The sequence below is a fragment of the Alligator mississippiensis genome, chromosome 11 (genome assembly GCF_030867095.1).
Source record: "Alligator mississippiensis isolate rAllMis1 chromosome 11, rAllMis1, whole genome shotgun sequence".
Classification (NCBI taxonomy): Eukaryota; Metazoa; Chordata; order Crocodylia; family Alligatoridae; genus Alligator; species Alligator mississippiensis.
Window position 1 is genome coordinate 54082933 of NC_081834.1, and position 17909 is coordinate 54100841.

A 17909-nucleotide genomic window follows, 5' to 3' on the forward strand; every position below is an offset into this window, starting at 1 on the left:
ATGCTGTACTGGAAATCCAGCACCTACCTGGAATCGTCTGAGGTTCTTCACAGCCAGGCCAGCGGTGCCACAAGATCCAAGTGCACAGTTGAGACTATTCCTGGCTCTCTCCAGTAACAATGCAATCTGTGCTGGGATTTTCAAGGGGCTTCAGTGATCTAACTGCCCAGATTCTGCCACATAGCTCGTAGTCAGTGAGTTACTCGGTTGTTCCCATTATCACTATATTAGCCCATGGCTGTTGGGCAGTCTTTCCCTCCAGCAATTCTTCTCTTCCCTCCCCTCACCCCGTAGGCCACGTCAAACCCTTCCCTCTGTTGTTTGGACTCACCTCCATTTCATGCTGGTTCTGATTGTCCTAGTATCTCCTGCCTGGGCTGTGCCCAGTAGTTTAGTTTTGTGGACAGATCCCGGATCAGTGATCTCTGATCTCCCTTTTGCAAGGGAGATGGCAACCTCTGGTTGTGGAGCTGCAATGGCTCCGAAGCACCATAGGCAGGGTAAATCTAGCTGTCCTGTCTGTGCGCAGAGAAGCAGAATTGCTTGAAGCTGACTCTGGAAGTCCAGAGCAACAAGGGCTGCTTCACATCCCAGTGGCTAGGTGGTCTGGGAGAAGGCTCGCTCCAAGACAAGCACAGCCCCTCAGAACCAGCATCACCCTGCTGTCAGGTCCCCCAGTCCCAGTACCAAGGCTTGATTTCTAGTAAGGGACCTGGAGACAATCCAGAACCTTGTGTCAATGCACTGGTGCCAGGCAGGGGTGTCCTAAGTCTGTCTCCACTGGAAAGGGTTCTGCAGAGGCCACTGACATTGCTGATGGGAGAATTAAAAATGCCAGCTGTGCCCCGGTCAAAGTGCATGTGAGAGAGGGAGAGATGAAGAAAGATGGAGAGAGACAACCTCAGTTGTAAGGAGACAGTGGCTGGATCGCTGCCAGTCAGGGAATATGGAGAAGCAGAAACAAAGGGATGGGTTGCTATTTATAAGAGGAGAGAGGGAGAGTGATACGTACACCAAAAAAACCCAACCCCCCCAACCTCCACATACTAAGAAAAAAGAAATAGCAATAGAAAGAAATACAAAGAGAGACCTAAAAAAGGTGGGCTGTGTGTGAGATTCCCTTGAGTGACTCTGGGGAGGCTCCACACTGGGACATCCCTCACCTGACTTCAACAAAGGGGATTTTGGTGGATGCACGGCACAAGCAGCCCTGGCAGAGTCGGAGTCCCATTTGGAGGTACCAATGCCCCTGACTTCTCGTTAGGCCCCCAGACTGTAGTGCAACAGGCATTGTTAGCATCCTGACATCTGGTCTGCCTTGGGAGAGTGGAGAAGAGACCTGGGTCTTATTAAATACATTTCTTATTTGTGCTGGAGCCTTCGAGGAGCCCCATGCAATGTGCAGGCAGATCATTAAAAAGTTTTTGTGCCCAGCTCAGAAACGAACCAATGTGAACTCAGGGAACTGAGCTCCGTGCAATTTCAAGGCAAAGGAGAGGAGGCAGGGCTGGAGATGCGAATGGGAATGTAAAATTGCACTAGTGAATGTGTCCAATGTCCTTCTAGTCCAGTGTGCAGCAGAGGCCACCCCCAGCTTTGGAGGGACACACCTGTGGACAAGTGCAGTGCCTACTGCTTTTCAGAGGACTTTCTTACTTATCCACATGAGTTGGTTATTCATGTATGAATTAGGGAGTGCTGCTGCACACAAATGAATCATTTCATGCTGCCCCATGTGTCTTGCCTTCATTCATCCAAATCTTAACTTAGTAGCATCCTTTTGAAGGAAATTGGAGATATTGCCTCACTCATCCCACCATTGACCTGGTGTAACCCTCCTAAAGTAAGTAGAGAAAATTTTCTTCTCCCTTGAAGAGGAGTGACCCCACTGAAGTGGCAGGGGTTGATTCCTTCCTCACGTTCACTGGTGGCAACCAAGGGTGACCACAGTGACTCCTCCATGTGTAAGCAGGGAGCAGCAGGGGATCTGAGGGCTGAGGACGCAGGGAATGGATGCAGGTACAGGGCAGGAAGAAGTAAGGAGCCGGCAGGGATTTTTATAAGCTGGAGGACAGGGGTGTGGTGAGGCCTATGGAAGCTGTCCCCCATGTTTGGCCTGGGACTGTGGGCGTTGGGTTCTGTTCCCTGTTCAGTGACCAGGGCTGGATTAAACCTTTAGTGGGCCCTAGGCAATCAAACTTATGGGCCTGGATGGTTGAGACCACCTTCCCACCCTGGCACTGCCACCCGTGGGGAATGGGGCTTGGAGCCGCTCTAGGAAGCAAGGATTCCCAAGGTGGCTTTGGTCCTGTGTGCTAGACTATGCAGCTCTAAGCTGACCCCTTGTAAGCGGTACTTCCATGGCTGAAGTTGGTGTGTGTATGCTGTTTGGACACTCCTACATGGCTTGTTAGATCCCAGTCTCCCTTGGCAGGCGTAGAAGGGTTTTGCTCCAGGCCCTTTTGCTCAGTATCGATACTGCTTCATCGGGAAGGTACTTGAACTCTGTGCAAGTCCCTGAAATGTAAGTCAGAAAAGCCCCCAGTTCATGAGTGTTTGTCACTGGAAGTGGAAACTACTCCCACTTTTGCTTCATTGTCACCCCAGGTCCCTCGGAGAGTTGGAAGGCTTATGAAGAAAAGGAAATTTGGCCATGTGGTGAATGGGCCATGGACCACCTGGAAGGAAGAAAGGGCCAGGGGAATGGGGATGCAGAGTCCCGCTTCTGGCTTGGAGCTACTGTCTGGGACAGATGCTCTACACATTTGCATGTGGAAAAGGGGGTCCTGGGGTTGTGGTATGGCCCCTCAGTGGGATGTCATCAACTGCATGGGAACACCCTGTCCAGATCAGCTCAACTAACAGAGTGGTTCTGAGTGAGGTGCCCTGCTCCATTCAGCTCAACCGCCACCCCAGCTCCCCTGTATAAATGTATATAAGAGGCCATACTCTACACCAAACCTGATTCTCTGATCCTTACCCTAGCATCAGACACAAATACTTTGTACCTGTTCTCTGTAGTTCCCCAGCTGAATCCTTACCACCCATGAGGGAGAAGGGAAGGAACTCAGATTCCCAGAGATGCAAGGTTCCTTAAATTCCACTTTAATAGTTGTGGTGGGGAGCACTAGAAAGTCCCTATATGGCAGCTCATGTGGACAGAGAGGACCTTGGGCTTCTTCCTAAGTGAAGAGCCCCCAACACAGTTCCATGAACAGTGTGAAGTGGCTCAGACCCAATGGAGGCACGAACCACACTCAAGACACTGCCAAGGACAGGGGCAGCCTGAAATAGTCTCAGGACTTTTACAGTAGTTGTGATGCTCAGAGTGCTCATCCCAAAAATGCAACTAACTCACAACCACACCACATGGCAGCAGCAGCCTTACAACTGATCCTCAGATTGCTGCCAAGGGGAGGGTCTGAGGTTAAGTGGCTGAATCAGTAGTTAGAGCATGCCCCATAGTGCTGCTTAGCTCCTGTGGCATGTGGTTTCCTGCAAAGCCTCTGTCTTTCACTGAACCCACAATCACTGCATTTTTCTTTTGGCCTCACTGTTTTTGTTCATTACTTGCTGAGAACCATCAACTGACAAACTCTGAGATGGGGGCAGTTGTTTTATTCTTATAGTTGAAATCTCATGTGAGGAGGACTGAGGACAGGCAGGGAGAAGCTGAGCCATAGCATGCACCCTTTGTAAGAGGAACTTCAGATGCTGTAAATGCTGGGTGTTCTTAGAGGGGCTCTTTTCCTAGGGCCCCACTGCTCTACTGACATCACATTTGAACTGCTATCATGCTTAACACTGGCACCAGGTGCAGCACTACTTGGGTAGGTCCCCCGTTGTACACTGCTTAGGAGACTCGGTGTTTCCATGGAATGTGATTTTAATCTTCACCTAGTAAAGGCCTCTCTGTTCCTCTCTCCGGCCTGTCACTCCTTTGGCCATCTACTTTCCTATCCTGTACAAGCACATGCTAACATGGAGGGTGCTCTTATAAAAAGTCACAGTGAGAACCTGGTGAATGAAATTCAGCCAATGTACCTTTATTGGTCTGGGTTCCCAGTTGGAGATGCCAGGTTAGTAAGCGTGGTGCAAGGTAAAAGAACATTCAAAGGCACATGCACAGAAAGGAAAGATTGAGCCAATAAAATAGCACTTGTGACTGCATATCTGTAGCAGGGTTTCATAGTTCCTACAAAACAGCCATGGCCAAGATTTATAGTAGCAAGCGGCCACTTTGGGGATCCACAGTATTGCTAATTGTCACAATCCCAGTGGTGATGCGTAGGGGGTGTACTGAGAACACCGGTGCACACCCTGACTGGCCACGCTCCCCACTTAGGCAATGGGCAGGGAGGGGAGGCAGAAGTGCTGGTGCCCCCCCTGTGAGCACCGGCCAGGGAATGGAAGGGCCGGATGTAGGCTGCGGCCATTTCTGAAAGCGCTGTGGTCACTTTCAAGAGCACTGCGGCCGCTTTTAGGAGCAGCATGGCCGGTCACCGGTTGGTAAGTTTTTCCGTGGGGGGACCCCCCCCCAGGTTGGTGAGACTCCCCCTGGTTGCTGACTGGTGGCTGGGGGGGGGGGGGGGGGCACATGCCCTGCCTGACTAAGGTGGCACCAATCACCCATGCACAATCTTGTAGCAAGTCCTATGAGATTTAGTACTCTGCTTAAAGCTTTGACTCCTTATTGTAAGTCATTGTAAGAAAAGCAAAGGTTTTTGGGAGGTGATATCTTTTATTGAAACTTCCTCATTGGAAGAAAGTTAGACAAGTTTTAAATGCATGACATTTATTAGATTTTGCATTCAAAAGCATGTTTAACTTTAATGCAGTCATACAGTTAGACCAATGTAAGATCTAACCCCTAAAAGATGCATGCTCCTTGCAATTCCTGGACCATCGTGGCTAAAACATCTCTGTAAAACTACCAGGACTGTAAGAGAACTAGCAAATTGTCCATCAAGAATGACTGGAGGTGGGGGGAGGAGGGGGTAGGCAGGTGGGCTGGAGTCCTGTGTCCAGCCTCATGCCCCCCCTTCCCCCCATGTCTGACCCTGCTCTCCCCCCCCGGCTGCTTCAGGTCCAACCCCTCTCCCCCTCTCCCCCCCCACTTCAGGTTCGACCGTGCGTCCCCCTCCCCCCTGCTGCTTCAGGTTTGACCCTGCTCCCTGCCCGCCCCCCTCCGCTGCTTTAATTCTGACCCCACTGCCCCCCACTCCCCCCAGCCGCTTCAGGTCCTACACTGCTCCACCCCCACCTCCCCCACTGCTTTGGTCTGGCCACATGCCACCCTCACCCCCCTTCCACTTCAAGTCCAACCCTACTGCCCCCTGCTCCTGCCTGCCACTTTGGGTCTGATCCGCTCCTCCCCCCACCACTTTGAGTCCTACCCTGCTCCACCCCCACCCCCCGCTTTGGGTCTGACCCCGCTTCACCCCACACCGCCCCGCTGTTTTGGGTCTGATCCCACTGTCTCCCTCCCCCCCGCTGCTTTGGGTCTGACACCTATCCATTCCCACCTCCCCGCTGCTTTGAGTTCGAGCCCGCTCCCCACAACCGCTGCTTTGGGTTCAACCCACTCCACACCCCGCCCTGCCACTTTGGGTCCAACCTCCCCCCCCACCCCCGCTGCTTAGGGTATGAACACACTCCCTACCTCCCCCCCAACCCTACTCCATCCCCAACCCCCGCCACCTTGGGTCTCAGCTCACTCCATCCCCCTCCTCCCCACCACTTCAAGTCTAACCCCACTGCACCCCTACCCCCCTGCTGCTTTGGGTCCAACCTCACTCCCCCCGCCACTACTTTGGGTACGACCCTGCTCCCCTCCGCACTGCTTTGGGTCCAACCCTCTCTTCCCCCCGGCCCCAGTTCAGGTCTGGCTGCACTTCCCCCTCCCCCCTCCACTCTAGGTCTGACCCTGCTCCACACCCACCCCGCTGCCGCTTTGGGTGTGACCCCATTCCCCATTCCCCCACCAGTTTGGGTCTGCTCCCACTCCCCTTGCTCCCCTCCCTGCCTCTTCGGGTCTGGCCCCTCTCCACCCCCTCTGCTGCTTCAGGTCCGACCCCACTCCCCGCTTCTCCCCCCTGCCCCTTCAGGTCTACTTGGTCTGCATCTGCTTGCCTCCCTGCTTCACTCCCTCCCTCCCTCCCTCCCTTCCTGCCTGCTGCCTCCCCCTCTCTGTCAGTTGTTCTGGGGAGCATCCAGGCAGGGTGGCAGGGGTTGCCATCACCGTGATCCCCTCTTTGTCCTCAGGCATGGAGGTAGGGGGAAAGCCTTGCTACTTGAGTGTGTTCCCTGCCACCAAACTTCCCCGGCAGCGACGCAAACTTGGGCCTGCACAGCTCGGGCTACCCAGCCAATTGTTGTCTGCCCTCTCAGGAGTGCACTCACAGTTGTCCAGAAGTGTTATGGACAGACAGACAGACACACAGACAGACAAAGCCCTTTATTATATTAGAATTTTGGCTATCATGAATAAACAAGCAAGTTTGGGGCTGTGGAGTACAGTCTGATTTCAAATAACCCACTCTGGCCCGGAGGTTTGCAAAGCAAAAGGCCATGAAACGAACTGGAAATATTACAATTTAATGAAATCTCATGATTTTTGCCAAACTCCATATTGTGAACACCTGATTTTTCTGGATGGCTTTTTTCTTTTTCTGGACACCTAGAGTCATCAAACATATAAGTATGGGACCACTCCAATGCCTTTTGAAATGAGTAGGCGTCTTTCCATTGATTTTTAGATCTGTTCTGAGGGTGGAGCAGTTACAGAAGGAAAGAGCCTAATGTGTTGCCTCTTCATTTGGGATATCAGATGAGGGAGTTTTTAATCCTCTGAAAGAACATAAACAGGGGCCAGGGAACAGACTGAAAGAGACATGTTATATTGCCTCCAGTCCAGTTAGTCCCACTTGCACATTAAACTCTGCATGTCCACAAAAATGACTGTATTGCACTCCTTGCAAAAGCCACAAAAAGTTCTAGATTCCTCACCTGCGGCAGATTCCTATGATCCAGTTTCAGCTGTGGGGAGTGCTGGTTATACCACCCATGTTTTGTGTAATGGCCTATTAATTAGGGCACCTGTTCTGGAAATTGGAGTTACAGGGACTTACAGTTTTACAGGGATTTGAGGCTACGTGATGGGGTGCAGCTGGGACAGTTACAGCTGCACAAAGAACAAGAGAAGGAGCTCAGGACAGACAACCGTAAGTGGAATAGACTGCCTGGAGAAGTGGTGGAATCTCCTTCATTGGAGGTTTTGAAGTGGAAACTGGATAAATAATAGACAGGGCTGGTTAAGGAGTAGCGTTCATGCAGGGGGTTGTACCAGATGTCCTTTCCAACTTGACAACATAATGTAAAACTTAACAAGTGGTATAGTGGGTCAGGACAATGGTCCATCTAGACAAACATCCTAGTAGAAGTGGGTACCATACAGGAAAAGCACTTAACCACACATTTCTAGATTGATTTACCCCTATTCAATAACCTGCCTGGTATTTATTGCATTACAGATGCCAGAGAAAACATCTCCAACCATTCTGTTCAACAGCCTTCAATCATGTATGAATTTCTCCAGTCTCTTTTTGAACCTGGTAATTTTATCTGCCTCCATCACCTCCTGTGCCAATTCATTCCCAGTTAAGTCCATGTTGCACATAAAAGTATTTTGTCTTGTTAATTTTAAACCTGTTGCCTACTAATTTTGGCAGGTGTCCCTTACTTCTAATGTTCTAGGACTTGGTGAACAACAGTTCCCTCTTCACTTCATCTGTACCTCTCATGATTTTATAGGCCTCTACCATAGCCCACCCCCCCAGCCCCTCACCCTTCTGCTTTCCAAACTGAAACCTTCTGATTCTGAGATTCTCCCCTGCCACTAATCAGAATAGTGCTGGAAGCACCAGACTGTGTCCTATGCAAGCCTGAGAGTACTCCACCCCTTCTGTTGAAACTAACGCTCTATGAGAAAAAGGATGCAGAAGTCGTATGACTAGAAGACCATGCAACAGTGAGCCTGATTCTGTAGCCCCAGGAGGAGGTCTGTGGGATGGGACAAGAGGAGTCCTCGTTCTATTCGACATGTTGTTTATTTATTTTGCATTCAATGGTCATTGGACAAAATGAATACATGTCAAAGTGAAGACAGTAGATGTGCTTCTTGCAGACCCTGCTTTGAGATCCAGGACTCTTGCAACCCTTTCCTTTTTGTAAGCCAGCTGTAACTGGAGCACAGGGGACATTTCTCAGCTCTCCCTACTTCTCATTCAGGTGGTCAGGACACATTGCAGGGCCATGGCAGATGTGGGCTCAGATCCCCCTGAGACTGAGGTGAGGCCTCATTATAACAAAAATGCTCTCCTTACTGCTTTTGGGCAACATGTCAGGAAGAAAGCAAAGGGTCACATAAGTTCAACCTATTGCACAGGATAGCTGGCCACCAATAGGATATAAAAATAGCACATCTCCAAGGCTGAAGTAGAATTCCATCCCTGTGGTGAGAGGCCCAGTGTGAGGCATGCCACATATGGACATCAGGAGGAAAACAGGCTGTGGCTGATGCTGTCTTCCTTTACTGGGGGCACAACATTTGTTTTCAGATGAAAACCAACCCTTTGGGTAATCTCCTAATTTTATGTGATGTGTCACAGGACAGAAAAGAGGCCTGAAGGATTGAAGGGATTAAAAAGAAATGGAATATTTTGGGGATAGAAGTGGAAGGAAGGGAAATGCTCTAGGAGGCATGGGGAACAGAGGGTTGCATGTCCAGGGACTAGCCCCAGCCTATAAGGCCTGGGTGGCTGGCTTTCTCCAAAGCAGTCTCCTCAGGGCCCCATGTACCTCCTTGTTCCTCAGTGTGTAGATCAGGGGGTTCAGCATTGGGGTGACCATGGTGTAGAACAGGGAGACAATCTTGCCCTGACCCTTGGAGGGAGGCTGCAGGAACATGTAGATGGCCGGGCCATAGAAGAGTGACACCACAGCCAGGTGGGAGGTGCAGGTGCTGAAAGCTTTGCGCCTGGCCTCAGCTGAGCGGATCTTCAACACAGCAGCGCCAATGTAGCCATAGGAGACCAGGATGATGCTCACAGGCACCACCAGGGCAAACACACTGACAGAAAATAGCTCAGCCTCGTTGAAAGATGTGTCAACACAGGCCAACAGGAGCAGGGCAGGCATCTTACAGAAGAGGTGATCAATATGGTTCTGGCCACACCGTGGCAACTGCATAATTAGCACTGTGTGCGCCTATGAAACAACCACACCACTGAGCAGGAACTGGCAGCCATGAGCAGGCAGGGGCGACGGCTCATAATTGTCACATAGCTCAGGGGCTGGCAGACAGCAGCGTAGTGATCAAAGGCCATGACTGCCAGCAGGAGGCACTCTGTGGACCCCAGGCCAAGGAAGATGTAGAGCAGGGCCACGCAGCTGCCCTAGGAGATGGACTTGCGTGTACTGAGGATGTTCACCAGATGTGCTAATTGGTAGATTAGTACCTGGACACCCTCTTAGTAAAGAGCCTCTCTCACTCCCAAGACCAGCTTGCACTAATACAGAGTATGACTATTTGGTGATCCAGTCCTTGCCCTTTTCATGTCCTTGTGACAAAGTATTTAGTAGGATTCCCAGAGTCACTGGAAACTGGTAGAGCCACACAGTGAGCACCTCTTCTTTGGCCTCAAATGTGCAACCTCTGCTTGTCAACCATGTGCTTTAGCACTCACACCACCCCAGCCCCAGGTGATCCAGTGATCTACTTTCATTCTAGTAGAAAAGTTTGGATTTTCCTAGCCTAGAAATAAAGCAAAGAAAAAAAAAAGAATCACAGCCTTATTCCACATTACTGTATTAGTAAGTATTTCTGTTGGAGGATACTTATTTTTCAGAGGCCAGTTAGACTATAGGAAACTGAATTAAAAATGGACTAAGGTGATGGGTTATCTATAATCCATGGCTACAGTTGTCCCTCAGCAGATGTGGATATTGGCTATGGGGAAATTAGAAATTATAGAGGTCAAACAGGGAGAATGGAGTGGCAGCTGGTATGTATGAGAAGTAAAGATCTACAAAAGCTAGTGAAACAAAATAGCGCTTGAAGTATATTTAAATTCTGTGTGAAAGTACACCACCTCTCTTGCCAAGGTTTTTAGGGATGTAGTGTTCCTATAGGATATACTGAGAAATAGGAGTAGAGAGCAAACTGCTGTTGCCCTGCCAGTTTTGATCAGACCAGCAAAGCAGGGAGCATGCAGGTTAAAGAATTTGGACCATAGTTTGGGTCTATACAATTACATTAATTAAACAATGTCTATGTGCATCGTTCTATTTCTAAAGCATTCATGTAGACCTTTAACCTAAATATGAATCCTTCTACAGCTGGATACACAATGTTATTCTTTATTTGCTAGCAATATTCATATTTTGAGAATTTCAGTTATATTCCTTTTGCATTCACTCCATTGGAGGACTCACTTTGCTGAGAACATGGACTGTCAAAACATAATCCTGAGACCTCTACATTTCCTTCGGGGGTCGACAGCTATCAGTGTGCACAGATCTAGCACTCATCAAATATTGCTCAGTCGATTCTTGTCAGTTCCAGCTTTTTACTTTGCCTCCATGTTCACATCCTGTTTCAGTCCTTTTTCCCCTGATCTCTGCTGTAGCACCACTAACCTTACTGAGTGATCAAATGAGGCAGAGACTCTCACAAATATTCTAAACTCCTATGAGACAGCATAGGGAATTGATAATTTTATATTCCCAAACACAAAATTTCACATATGCACAGGAAGGGAGCAGAAGAGGAGAGGAGAAATCTAAGAGCGAAACCAGGTAGGGAAAAAGATTAAATGAGTTTTGTCCAGCTGCTGCATGACTTCTCTGTTCCTTTGAAATTGGCTTTAAGCAAGGAAAATGAATACAAGGATAGGAGAAAACCTGAAATACAGGCATTGCCCATCAACGTCTTTGATAGATGTTAATTAATAAACTCCCGTGATTATTTGTAAATCTTTCTAAGAAGCCAGGGCATGCAACGGGATTGATTTGAGCAGTGCCCAGGAAAACCCTTGCTCTCATACAGCTTTTCCAAACCAGGAAGGAAGGGTAACTTTTGCCATTGCTGCTGGGCTGAATTTTCTCAGTTGAAGTGATGGCCTCTTGAGGGGCATAAAAGAGTTTAGTGAGTCAGCAAACAGGGCCCTCATCTGAGCTGGGGCAGGGGCTGCCTCTGCCTATGTGTCTGTATAGTGCCTGGTGCAGTGGGACCCTAATCTCAGCTTGTTATACAAATAGACTTTATGCCTATAGCTTTTAAACTTATGTATTTTCTTAAGTTTTGTATTGCCTTAAGAAACTCCATTTTGTATTGTTCTGTAGTTTGACATAAGTGCTTGACCTTTGTATGCTGTTTGTGTGAGAGAATGGGTGAGCATGTGACTATGGAAAAGGAAAACATCAGCTGGCGACTAGCTTAAGCATGCAGACAGATAAAAGACCAAACAAGAAGAACCCACACCAGAACAGTGAGAGAACAACAGCAATTGAACTTCAAGAAAGAATACAGTGTTAATCCAGCAAAAGCCCAGAGGACTAGGTGAATTGGCAAGGCTATAAAAGATGGAGCGAGATATATCAATTCTGGGTCTTGTTCTGCATGTCATCCTGAAGCATCGATTCATCTGACGAGATGGACTGGCAGGAGTCTGGCTCCTACTCGTGATCAACTTGGCTGGTCACTAAGTTGATCCAAGCACTGATAAGACTGGTAATGTATACCAGCACAGAACAGAAACTTGGGTATGAATGTGGGGTGTGTGTGTGTATTAAGCGCCTAATAAAGATGGCATTTTGCCTTATCGTCCCTAATAAGGTCTCACTCGTGATTTAAGCAATTGGCAATTTATGCAACAAGCTCAGGCAGAGATCATCTCTCACTGCATGCACACATAGCCCCTGCAATGATGAGTTACACAACTTCAATTGAGCCTCTGAGTCTTGTCATGATACAGATTCAGTACAAACCCCCTTTACTCTGTCCTAGATTGAACAAAGTACTATTTCAGCAAGAGCAGAGAAGGAGCCTGGAAGGAGCCTGTTCACCAGAGCACCCCAGGGGATGACAAGGTCAAACGGTCACAAACTCCTCCAAGACTGTTTCAGGCTGCACATAAGGAAGAACTTCTTTACTGTCTGAGCCCCCAAGGTCTGGAACAGACTGCCTCCAGAGGTGGTGCAAGCACCTACTCTGGACTCCTTTAAGAGTCAATTGGACATTTATCTTGCTGGGACTCTGTGACCCCAGCTGATTTCCTGCCCCTGGGGCAGGGGGCTGGAATCTATGATCTTCCAAGGTCCCTGCCAGCCCTAATGTCTATGAAATCTGTAATATTTCATGCCCAGATCCACCAACTAGATTCTGTACAGGAAATCCTGCACCCACCTGAAATCATCTGAGGTTCTTCACAGCCAGGCCAGCGGTGCCATGAGATCCAAGTGCATAGCTGAGACTATTTCTGGCTCTCTCCAGTAACAACACAAGCTGTGCTGGGCCTTTCAGGGGGCTTCACTGATCTAACTGCCCAGGTCCTGCCACATAGCTTGTTGTCAGTCAGTCAGTCTTTCCCATTATCGCTCTTTAATAGCCCAAGACAGTCAGTCAGTCTTTCCCTCCATTCATTTTGCCCTTCCCTCCCCCCAGCCCACAGGCTATGTTGAACCCTTCCCTCTGTTGCTTGGACTTACCTCCATTTTGTGCTGATTGTGATTGCCCCACTCTCCTTCCTGGGCAGTTCCCAATAATTCAGTATTTGTGGGCAGACCCCAGGTCTGTGATCTCTGATCTCCCTCTTGCCAGGGAGATGGCAATCCCTGGTTGTGGAGCTGCAATGTCTTCAAAGCAGCAGAGACAGGGTAACTCTAGCTGTCCTTTCTGTGTGCAGAGAAGCAGAATTTCTTGAAGCTGGCTCTGGAAGTCCAGAGCAACAAAGACTACTTCACATCCCAGTGTCTAGGTGGTCTGAGGGAAAGATCACTCAGAGAGAAGCACAGCCCCTCAAAACTAGTGTCACCCTGTTGTCAGGTCCCCCAGTCCCAGTACCAAGGCTTGATTTTGAGTAAGGGACCTGGAGAAAATCCAGATCTTTGTGTCAGTGCACTGCTGCCTGGCAAGGGTGTCCTAAATCTGTCTCCAATGGAACAGTCTCCTCAGAGACCACTGACATTGTTGATGGGAAAACTAGAAATGCCAGCTGTGCCCAGGACAATGTGCATGTGAGAGAGGGAGAGATGAAGAAGGATGGAGAGAGAGAACCCCAGTGATAAGGATACAACGGCTGGATTGCTGCCAGTCAGTGAATATGGAGAAGGAGAAACACAGAGATGGATAGACATTTATAAAAGGAGAGAGGGAGACTGATAAAATAATAAGCAGGAAAAAAAAAAAAAGATAAATATCACTTGAAAGATATAGAAAGAGAGAACTAAAAAGGTGAGTTGATGAGTAGAAAAAAAGTTGGAAAAAGAAAGAAGTTTGATGTATAGCTTAAAAATTCATACAGAGAAGGATCTAAAGGGACAAAGTAGAAGAGACAAAGAGCTGGATAAGAAATTGTTTGGGAAAGAGAGTGATGAATGGGAGGACACAAGTGGGTACAGAGAGAAAAGGATTGAGAGGAGTATACGGAGTGGGAATAGGGAGAGAGACAGAAAATAGGAGATAAATTGGGAGACAGAAATATGCAGTGAGCTAAATAACATGAGTTAGAAAGGTCTGCAGAAGGGGAGTGGATGCAGGAGTGTGTGGCCCGTCTGTCTGCAAGGCTGTGTGCCCTGCCACAGACTAGCCCTGCTCTTTGGGCTCACAGACCTGGTCTCTTTCTTGCAGAGATGCTAGCTGAGGTCTGAAGCCCCATGTCTTTGGTTGTGCTTGGCTCCCACCCACAGCCCATGATCCCTCTCCCCAGCTCTAAAAGCCATAGCTGTTGGGGGAAGGGGCTGAGGGGAGGGGATGGAGCAGAGTGAGGATGGAAGCTATAGGTTTGAGTGGGGTTGGGCACTTGGCTGGGAGCAGACATGGAGCCTGGGGGGGCTGCATCCCAAACACAGCATGAAACTCCTGCAACAGCAGGACCCCCCGAGGGAGCGCCGGGGAAGTGACCTCTCACCCACGGGCCTTTCCCACATCTGGTCACAGCGCTGTGCGGAGCACATGGGTCCTGCCCCACCACAGGCTCCCCCTGGTTGCAGTCTCATTTCCCAGTCCTCAGGCCTGCTTGGCTCTTGTAGAAGCAACCCAGGCCCCGCAGCATGTGGAGAGCTGTCAAGCCCTGTCCTGGAAGGTGAGGGGATCTGGCCTGTGAAATGATTGGATCTGGCCTGCGGTAACAGAAGTTGTGTGCAGTTTGGCTCAGCATGCGCTGCTTTGTTGCCCTGTGTTTTACTGCTACCTCCCTCTTTAGCACCTGACTCCTGCAGCTGCCCCCTCTGCTCTCTCTCCTCTCCTACAGGAGGTGCCTACCATCACAAACACATTTGCCCCCCTACTCCTGCCCCCTGCCGCAACCGCTGTTAGGGTTGGGAATCAGGTCTTTGTACCATAAAGAGTGAAGATGATGGTGGCAGCAGGCAGCTTAGAGACTGAGGATGGGATAGTAGAGTATGTCCTGCACTAGTTGGCCAATCAACTGTCACCAAAGCTTTTGCAAGGCTGCCATGGGAATATGTATTCATTTATTTATTTATATGCTGCCCTATCCAAAAGGAATGTGGATGCCCAGTTTCAATTAACTTTCAGTTCCCCGAGGCATCTTTAAAAATCTCAGTTTTAAATCCTCTAGAAAGAGATTGACTTTTGGCAAGGGAGTTCATGGGCTAATGCTTCTGTATAATTAATAGGAGCTGGATTTTGTTCACTACTCTGACAGCACAAAGTCAGGATTCCTTTTGCATTAACGACTGCAACACGGTATCTCAGCTCCACAGGGGCCCAGGACCACTCAACTGTAACCACTTCAACTGTAATACTGCTTCAGGGTCAAGGCTGAAGCACTTAAGCTCACCTGTACTCCTGCAGGTTAAACAGCAGCAGTTCCCCCTTATACTCTTACACGTGTTGCTCCTGACTTCAAATAGGATTGGCATCTAGGAGCTTTCAGGGAGGCACCTAAAAGAAGTATCAAAATTTTCAAAAGTACACTGTACCCAGCAGCTGCTTATTATTTTTAAGGGGAGCTGCTTGGGCCTGAACACTTCAGAAAATCTGATCATTTCTTTGTCTTGGTTTTTGTAGTGCTTTACATATGTGCAGGCGTCTGGGTGTGGCCGCGTGTGCATGCATGTGTGTGTGTGTGTGTATGTGTGTTGAAATGAGGAGGATAGGGAATCGGGTGAAAAAAGTTGGCTGAGGTAAGCGTAACTTGATAGAGAAAACCTGTAACTGCAAGGTGGTTGTATCTTCCTTGGATAGTGATATACTTTTACACTTCAGCAAGTGAGACTCAAAAGAAAAAAAATGAATATAAGCAACTGATGGTCTACAGAGCCATTGAATCTGGGCTGTGGAGCTGGGGGGCTTTGACAGGGTGCCGGCAGCTGAGACTTTTGTCCATGCCATGGCCATGCCCACCCATGCCACGACCAGGTCCTAGTGTCAGCTCTCTTGGGTCATTCCAGCCTGCTAACAAAACATTTCTGAGAGCTGTGCTACATAGTTAGGTTCACGCAGCACTGCAGTTTCTGTCAGTTTGTGTATTCCATACAAAAGTAGACCAAAGCAAGAAAGCAGTAGTACTGGAAGGGGTTCAATAGACAAATTATGTCCTCTGGCTGGGGAATTGGCTTTGTGGTTGGACCCAGAGGGTGGTGGTTGATGCAACTCAATTGTTGTGGTTTCCTGTGACCGGTGGAGTCCCTCAAGGCTCTGTCCTTGGACCTATATTATTCAACATCTTCATTAATGATGTGGACATTGGAGTCAGAAGTGGACTGGCCAAGTTTGCTGACGACACCAAAGTTTGGGGTAAAGCATCCACACTCGAGGACAGGAGGGCGATACAAGGCTGACCTTGACAGGATCAGCAAATGGGCGGACGAGAACCTGATGGTGTTCAACACTGAAAAATGCCAGGTTCTCCACCTTGGGAGGAAAAACCTGCAGCATCCTTATAGGCTCGGCAGTGCTACACTGGCTAGCGCTAGGGATGAAAGGGACTTGGGGTCATGATTGACCACAAGATGAACATGAGCCATCAATGTGATGCTGCTGCAAGTAAAACAACCAAAACGCTGGCTTGCATCCATAGATGCTTCTCAGGCAATCCCAGGATGTCATTCTCCCCTTGTACTTAGCCATGGTGAGGCCACAGCTGGAGTACTGCGTCCAGTTTTGGGCTCCACAATTCAAAAAGGATGTGGAGAAGCTTGAGAGAGTCCAGAGGAGAGTCACGCGCATGATCAGAGGTCAGGAGAACAGAACTTATGATGAGAGGCTGAAAGCTATAGGACTCTTCATCCTGGAAAAGCGCAGGCTCAGGGGTGATCTGATGACTGCCTATAAGTTTATAAGGGGTGCTCACCAGGATCTGGGGGAATATCTGTTCTCCAGAGTGCCCCAGGGGATGACAAGCTCGAACGGTCATAAACTCCTCCAAGACCATTTGAGGCTGGACATAAGGAAGAACTTCTTTACTGTCTGAGCACCCAAGGTCTGGAATAGACTGCCCCAGAGGTGGTTCAAGCACCTACTATAAACGTCTTCAAGAGAAATTTGGATGTTTATCTTGCTGGGATCCTATGACCTCTGCTGACTTCTTGTCCCTGGGGCAGGGGGCTGGGCTCGATGATCTTCCGAGGTCCCTTCCAGCACTAATGTCTATGAAATCTATGAAATGTATGAAATCTTGTTGGATGTTGGGCTTCTGGCCAATGATCTCGTGTCAAGAGGTAGTGAGTAATAAATTAGGTAGCCAACACTATACTGCTGTATGACATGGGGTGCTGGTTCAGTTGGCCTATGAATGTGCCTAGGAAGAGATGTGGATGCTGGAATAACTCACCGGTGATGTTTTGCAGACATTTTGGATGCCCTAAAGCTGTCTGGTGCCTGAGATGCAACAAAGAGACAGAATAGATTAGGCTATCTGGGTCATGACACGTTGCCTAAGGTGAGAGGTCAGGACACTAATCTGACTAGGCTTGTTATCTGGCCTGGATTGGATTTTTCTTTCTCTGTGTTTCAGCCCTGTCAGGAAAGACCTGGGCTGGGTGTGAAATTCCCTTGAGTGACTCTAGGGAGGTGCCATGCTGGGACATCCCTCACCCGACTTCAGCACTTTTGCTCAGTAGTAATCCTACTCCCCTCAGGAAGGTCCCTGAGCACTTTGCAAGTCCCTGGAACATTAGACAAAGGAACCCCTGGCAAATGAGTGTTTGACACTGGAAGATGAGAATCCTTCCTTTTTCCCATCACTCAGTCTGGTAGCTCATGTGCTTGGCTACCAGCTGGGACACCTTCACCCAGATCACAGTGTAACCTATACGCCTTTTCCAGGAAACAGAACCAAAAGTGGAGTTATGGGGGTATAATTGTACTGGCCCCCCAAGCACTTCATTAGGAAGTCAGTCATCTAATATGTAAGGGTTGCAGTGTGTTCTGATATTTGTGCTTCTTTCATATCTGGTTATGTAGTGAATATTGCCAATTCTTTATGGTCGATGGTGTTCTAGTTTGGGCCACATGCTCTTTGAGAGGCCTCCAAGAGCTTTTAACCCACCTCTGCAGACACACATGGAAATAGTCACATTAGAAGAGGCAGAATGGACCAGAACCTCTTCCCCTCCAGGGAAGAAGTACACAGTTTTGCTACCCTAATGAGGGGAATGAGGTC

The 17909-nt window shown here is 48.8% G+C and overlaps 1 pseudogene; it reads right to left on the reverse strand.

Annotated features, from left to right (window-relative positions):
* Positions 1-7177: 7177 nt before the first annotated feature.
* LOC102560775 (olfactory receptor 2G6-like) lies at positions 7178-12774 on the reverse strand (annotated as a pseudogene).
* Between the last annotated feature and the right edge of the window lie 5135 nt (positions 12775-17909).